The sequence below is a fragment of the Hipposideros armiger genome, unplaced genomic scaffold (assembly GCF_001890085.2).
Source record: "Hipposideros armiger isolate ML-2016 unplaced genomic scaffold, ASM189008v1 scaffold_103, whole genome shotgun sequence".
In the NCBI taxonomy this organism is placed as follows: Eukaryota; Metazoa; Chordata; class Mammalia; order Chiroptera; family Hipposideridae; genus Hipposideros; species Hipposideros armiger.
Window position 1 is genome coordinate 2,595,386 of NW_017731453.1, and position 7,799 is coordinate 2,603,184.

Below are 7,799 nucleotides of genomic sequence, written 5' to 3' on the forward strand. Positions count from 1 at the left end.
CCAATATTCTCTCACTAAAACAAATTATTTTGGGGGACATAATTCATTGGCGATTAAATAACAATCAGTGCAGGAATATGTAACTGTCTATAAAAGATATTTTACTGACAACCTGTGTGTTGCAAAGTCTACTGGCTCAGGGCAGATGCTCTGTAATAATTGGACTTCTTTTTCTTGTACAGTGAATGTTTTCTGGGTTATCTATGAAATTTGACCTGGATTTTAAATACACATAATGAGTTTATAGTTGATTCAGCTTGACTACTGAAAAGGAGTTCCTGATGTTAAAAAAAGACATGTTTACAGTCGAGTTCTCTGAGTTCCTGTGTCCCTGCCAGCGCCTCCCGAATGGCCTCCCAGAATGGTGACCCAGCCGCCACCGCAGGTAAAGGTGCCGAACTCAGCAGAGGCGCCGCTTGAGGCTCCATGGGCAAGAGGTTACAGCAGGAGGTGATGACCGTCATGAGGAGGTATGCAGACAGAGGAATTTCTGCCTTCCCTGAATCAGGCGACCTTTTCAAAAGGGTGGGGACCATCCACAGAGCAGCTGGCACAGTATATGAAGACCTCCCTAGAGTTCCCCAGTGGCTACCCTTATTATGTGCCCACGGTTAAGTTCCTCGCGCCCTGCTACCACCCCAGTGTGGACACACAGGGTAGCATCTGCCCGGACATCCTGAAAGACGAGTGGTCTGCCCCGTATGACGTCAGGACCATCCTGCTCTCCATCCAAAGCCTGCTAGGAGAGCCCAACATCGATAGCCCTGTGAATACACATACATGCTGCCGAGCTCTGGCAAAACCCCACATCTTCTAAGCAGTACCTACAAGAAATCTACCCAAAACAGGTCTCCAGTCAAGAGCCCTGACCCTCGCTGTCCAGCGTCTCCTTGTGCTTTTATTTTTCCCTTGGGTGGTCTGTCCTTTCCTTAATTTCTGTACAGGACTCTGTATCTTCATCTGTGGTGTCATGTTTGTTTTGTTTCTGTTTTTCAATGAAGTCTCTGGTTGAACCCCTGTGGTGAATATATTAAATAAATACATTTTGGTTAAAGAAAAAAGACAGGTTCTTACTACCCAATGCCTCTTATACCCCCAACACATAGCATAGGGGTTTGCAAGTAAATGAGGGAAGGTTTTCATCCAGATCATGAGGATAAAAAGCCACACTTTCGCAGAAGAGATAAAGCACTGGAGGATTGGGGGAGGGGGTGAAAATGAAAGTCCCTAAAAGAACTATGTACCTTGCAAGGAAAAAGTATCAAGGGAATGACAGCTCTTCAGCCAGAATGACTTCCGAGGCTAGACAGTAAAAGCATTCTTCGGCAGGAATCTATAAGTCATACACTTTGAGAAAGTAATGGATGCAGCGGAAGAATCTAGTGAGTTCATAAATAATATGGAGGGTCATCCTTAAAATTGACTGTACATTGATGGCTGTGTATTTCTTGGAAAAGGATAATAATTTATCCTTTCCATGACTGAATGGAAAAACTGCTCTTTGGAAGGTGAAGAGATAAGTTTTAAAAAATTTTTACAGGGAAGAGACTTTACCATGTACCAAGAGATACCTGTGGTTTAGGCGTACTGTAAGGCCTCTTTACATCAGTGTACCGTCCCAAGTAAAAAGCAAGATACTAACAATAACTTCCTGGTAAGCAGAAAGGTAGCATGCTTTATCAGAGCAAATCAGATTTGACCAAATGGTCAAACCTACTGTGTATGAGAAAGGATTTTGAATAAACAAATATGCTGGAAGCCAAAAGAAATCTGAGACATTCTGTTCTTCATCTTTCTTAATACAATTAACTTATGCCTATTTAAGACAACCTGCAGTTTGAATAATTTGATTTGTACCAAGACAATCAAATTTTAAAGCAAGCCATTGATATAATAATGATGATGATGATGATATCACCTCATATTTTGTTTCATGATATAGATTAGAAAACACATAGATATTGGTTATTTTCTCTAATCCCCACAGGTAAGTCTTGGTGCCCTATGTCACTTCTTGACTCAACCCATCAAGGCTGCTGTGGCAGTCAGTTTGTACAGATATTTACCAGGGGTGCCAAAAAATGTATACAAGTGGACACTTTGGTCAGCATTGCTCAAGCAGTAGTTCGCCATCATCAGAAGTGTCTGCACGCTGATGGGAACCACTTTGAGCATCTCTTGTAAATGCAGAAGTCAAACGTGACTTGTGTTCATCTTTTGTTATCGGTATATATTGAGTATTACATTTTTAATACAGTTTTCCTTTCTTAAAATGTGTCTACATTTTTGTGGCACCCTCTGTATAACCTGATTACATCTTATCTCAGCAGCAATGAACTTGCACCGCGTACCTCTTGCTTTCTGCAATTGGGCTTCTCTGATGCTATAGTGCAAGACATCTGCTCTCACACATGCAGTCATAAGTATGTGTGGGCAAAGTTGCCAGATTTCACAAAGAAAAATACCCAAGACCCAGTTTAATTTGAGTTTCAGATACACCATAATACCTATTAAGTATAATAAGTATGTACCATGTAATATTTGTGATATACCAAAAAAATTGCTTATCTGAAATTCAGATTTAACCAGGTGTCTTATATTTTCTATGCCAATCTTACCTATGGGTCATTACTTGGCCAGGGCAGAGTTAAAACTGGTGTTGAATGAATGCTTCCTTTTCTCGCCTGTGTGAAAAATTTGGAGAAATATTCTACACAGCAATTCCTGGTGGGATGAAGCTACAGTTGTCTACAACCATTACCAGTTACCAACTCGATATCAAACGCCTGTATTATTATTCCCTCCTTTCTCATTTCACACTCACTGAACCCCTATTCTTGTTCACTGGGATTACATCCCCCAAATAAACTGCCTGCATGAAAGCCCTTCTCTCGTGTTTTGTTTTGTTTTGTTTTGTTTTGTTCCTGGGGGAACTCAAGCTTAAAATGGTACTGGAAAATTCTATGAAGTTATTGTAATGTTAGAGCTAGCAAAAACAACCTTACAAATGTGAAAACTAATTTCTATAGAGTTCAGCTGCATTGCCTAATGCCACAATTGTGTAGTAGAGGTACATCTGAAACTTGAACTTGGTCTTCTGACTTTCATTCAATGCTCTTCAACTAGCAGACCAGCTTATGCTTACTTCAAACTACCTTTTTAAAGAAAAATCAATTGACTATTTGTGTAAAAGTGGTATAGTGACACCATTAACAATAAAAAGAACAGATTCTTTCATTTTCTAGCAAAAAAAAAAATCCTACCCCACCACACACGAATAACTTTGGCAATTAGGAATACATTATTCCAACATTTTTCTGTGCATCTATATCTAGATAGAAATATCAATACAAGGACTAAGAAAATTTTATAGTGTATGTATATAAATTAATTGTATTTTATTTTACAAGTATAAGTACAATTTTACTCAAATTTAAGAAAAGGAAAATAAACTGAAGATAATGTTTCACTTTAGATAACATTCTTTACTATAAGAGATAGTATTTCTTAAAATATACCTCAGAGCGAAATAAAATAAATCATAACAATATGAAAAAAATTGGAGTCATTATTAGTTTTAATTAAATGATTCCTTTTTGTGTAGTATTAATTGACTGCTCACTGTGAAAGATGAGGGCATTAGCTCTCGCATTTTTTTCCCATCTTCCTGCCTCCCCACCTCACAGTTTTTGTGAATTTGGTCATTAGTTTGACATACCAAGGTTTCTAATATGCACATCCAATTTCATGATGATAATTTCCACATTTTCTTTTATTATTAGTTCTATGCTTCAATAAGTTCAAATGCAACTGACCACCCTTCTCCCCCAGCTTTGCCATTTCTAAAGTCTTTAATTTCAATCATCTCTTAATTAACTACAGTTTTCATCATAAAGCTGAGTTTTTATTTGCTTGCTTTTTTGTGTGGGGGCATATTTCTTTTTATTATCAACACTTTATTTTTTAAAATTATTTATAATTTTTTTAAGTTACAGCTGACATTCAGTGTTACTTTATATTAGTTTCAGGTGTATAGAATAGTGTAGACATTTATATAATTTATGCAGTGATTCACCCCCCCACCCGATACGACTATTACCCACCTGGCACAATACATGGTTGTTACAACATTATTGACTATATTCTTTAAGCTGTAATTTACATCCCCATGACTATTTTGCAACTGCCAATTTATATTTCTTAATTCCTTCACCTTTCTCACCCAGCTCCCCAACCCCCTCCCCTCTGGCAACCATCAGATTGTTCTCTGTATCTATGAGTTTATTTCTGCTTTGTTTGCTCATTTATTTTGTTCTTTAGATTCCACATATAAGTGAGATCATATGGTATTTGTGTTTCTCTGTCTGACTTATTTCACTTAGCATAATACCCTCTAGGTCCATCCATGTTGCAACAAATGGTAAGATTTCATTCTTTTTTATGGCCAAATAATATTCCACTGTATATATGTACCACCTCTTCTTTATTTAGTTGTCAATTGATGGGGACTTGAGTTGCTTTCATATCTTGGCAATTACAAATAGTGCATCAATGAACATAGAGGTGCATATATCTTTTCAAAATAGTGTTTTGCATTTCTTTGCATAAAAATGCAGAAATAGAATTTCTAGGTCAGGGCAGTTATATTTTTAATTTTTTAAAAATATTTTATTAAAAATATAGCTAACATACAATATTATATTAGTTTCAGGGGTACACCATAGTTATTCAACATTTATATACCTGAAGAAGTGATCACCGTGATAAATCCAGCACCCATCTGACACCATACTATGCTATCGCAATATTGTAGACTGTATTACTTGTGCTGTACATTATATTCTCATGACTTATTTGTTTTATACCTGGAAATTGTGAACTCTTATTCCCCTTTACCATTTCCCCTCTTTTAAAATTTTTCAATTACGTTTAACATTAATATAATATATAGACATTTATATAATTAGACATTTATATAATTTTAAAAATGATTTCCCTGACTAGGCTAGTACCCATGCGGCACTATACATAGTTATTGCTGTATCATTGACTATATTCCCTATGCTTTACTTTACATTTCCATGACTATTTTGTAACTACCAATTGGTACTTCTTAATCCCTTCACCTTTCTCACCTGGCCGCTCAACCCCTCCCATATACTACCCCAATAAATCTAGTACCCATCTGACACCATACATAGATATTAAAATATTATTGACTATATTCCTTATGCTATACCCTACATCCCAACAACTACTTTGTAAAAACCAATATGTACTTCTTAATCCCTTCCCCTTTTTTCACCCTCACCCTAAACCCCCCAGCTATCTGGCAACCATCAAAATGTTTTCTGTATCTATGAGTTTGTTTCTGTTTTGCTTGTTTATTTTGTTCTTTAAATTTCACATATAAGTGAAATCATATTGCACCTGTCTTTCTCTGTCTGACATACTCCACTCAACACAATACCCTCCAGGTCCATCCATGCTGCTGCAGATGGCAAGAACCCATTCCCTCCCATGGCCGAGCAACGTTCCATTGTATATATGTACCACCTCCTCTTTATTCATTCATCCCTTGACACGCACCCAGGCTGCCTCCATATGTTGGCCACTATAAACAATGCTGCGGGCTGGCTGAGTGTCTCAGTTGGTTAAGAGCAAGAGCTGTGAGCAACAGGGCTACTGGTTCAATTTCCACTTGGGCCAGTGACGCTGCGCCCGAGCTGAGCTGCCGACAGGAGGCAGGATGGCTCAGCTGGTGAGAGTATGTACTCCTAACAACAAGACTGCCTGTTCGATAGTGGGCTACACCTGCCCACAACTGAGACTGAACTTGGCACCTTGAGCTGAGCTGCCACATGGATGGCTCAGTGGATAGAACATGCACTCTTAACAACAAGGCTGCTGGTTTGACTCCCGCATGGGATGGCGGCTACGCCCACCCGCAACTAAGATTGTAACACAGCACCTTGAGCTTAAAGGCCATGAGCTGCCGAAGGGCAGCCAGATGGCAACTGGCACCCTCCACAACTAAGATTGAAGAACAACAACTTGGCTGCCCCCCTCCCCAATTCCCCAACACTGTTCCCTTCCCCGAACCCCCCAATTTAAAAAAAAATGTTGCAATGAACATATGGATGCATACATCATCTCAAACTAGCGTTTTGGGTTTCTTCAGATTAATACCTAGAAGTGGAATTACTAGGTTCTTCTTTGTCTCATGTTATAGCCTTTGTTTTAAAGTCTATTTTGTCTGGTGTAAGTATTGCTACTCTAGCTTTTGTTTGTTTGTTTATTTCCATTTTCATGAAATATCTTTTTCCATCCCTTTACTTTCCATCTGTGTGTGTGTTTCAATCTGAAGTGGGTGTCTTGTAAACAGCATATGAAAGGGTTTTGTTTTCTTATCCATTCATCCCTCCTATGTCTTTTGAATGAAGCATTTAATCCATTTGCATTTAAAGTAATTGTTGATAGATATGTAGCTAATGCTATTTTATAATTCATAATTTTGATTTTTTTTCCATCTTATAGAAGTCCCTATAACATTCCTTGTAATACTGGTTTGGTGATGATAAGCTCCTTAAGCTTTTTTTTGTCTGGGAAGCTCTTTATCCATTCTTTGATTTGAAATCATAGCCTTGCTGGGTAGATCTCTTGGATGTAGATCCTTGCTTTTCATCACTTTGAATATTTTGTGCCAATTCTTTTTGGCCTGCAAAGTTTCTATTGAGAAATCAGCTGACAATCTTATGGAAGCTCCCTTGTAAGTTACTAGTTGCCTTTCTCTTGCTGCTTTTAGGATTCCCTCTTTGTCTTTAACCTTTGACATTTTTATTATAATGTGTCTTGGTGTGGGCCTGCTTGGGTTTATCTTGTTTGGGATTCTGCACTTTCTGGACTTGTATGTCTATTTCCTTCACCAGGTTAGGGAAGTTTTCAGTCATTATTTCTTCAAATAGATTCTCAATCCCTTGCTTTTTCTCTTCTCCTTCTGGTACCCCTATGATGTGAATGTTATTATGTTTGATGTTGTCCCAGAATTCTCTTAAACTACCCTCATTTATTGGATTTTTTTTTTCTTTTGGGTGTTCCAGTTGGGTGTTTTCTGCTATCTTATTTTCCAAATAGCTATCAATCCTCTGGTTCATCTAGTTTGTTGGTGATTCTTTTTAGTGCATTCTTCATTTAAGTTATAGTACTCCTCACTTCTGATTGGTTCTTTTCTATGGTTTCTATGTCCCTTATTTATGCTTGCTATCTCTTTGTTGAAGTTCTAAGTTCCTTGAGCATCCCTATAACCATTGTTTTGAACTCTGTATCTGGTAGGTTGCTTGTATCCATTTTGTTTACTTCTTTTTCTGGAGTTTTATCCTGTTCTTTCACTTGGGATGCATTTCTTTGTTTCCTCATTTTGGCTGCCTCTCTGTGTTTGTTTCTATTTATTAGGTAGGGTTTTTATGTCTTCCAGTCTTGGCCAGGTGGCCTTATGAAGTAGGTGCCCTGTGGGGCCCAGTGGCATCATCTCCCTGGTTCCCTGAGCCGGGTCTCCAGGGATATCCCTTGTGTGAATTTTGTGTTCCCTCTTGTTATAGTTGAGCCTTGATTGCTATTGGCACATCAGTGGATGGGATTGACCTTTAGGCTGAGTGGCTGTGGGGTTTGGCCACATCCACAGCATTATGGGCTGCTGTGGTTGGGGCTGCTTACCCTACTGAGTGGGGTTTACCTCAGTTGTCTCTGGTGCCTGCTGTGACCACCCTTTGGGTATGTGGCCTGTGGGGCTAATTGAGTGG

The 7,799-nt window shown here is 38.5% G+C and overlaps 1 pseudogene; it reads left to right on the plus strand.

Moving 5' to 3' along the window:
* The first annotated feature begins 348 nt into the window (after positions 1 to 348).
* Positions 349 to 869, plus strand: LOC109384839 (ubiquitin-conjugating enzyme E2 C-like; annotated as a pseudogene).
* Positions 870 to 7,799: the final 6,930 nt, after the last annotated feature.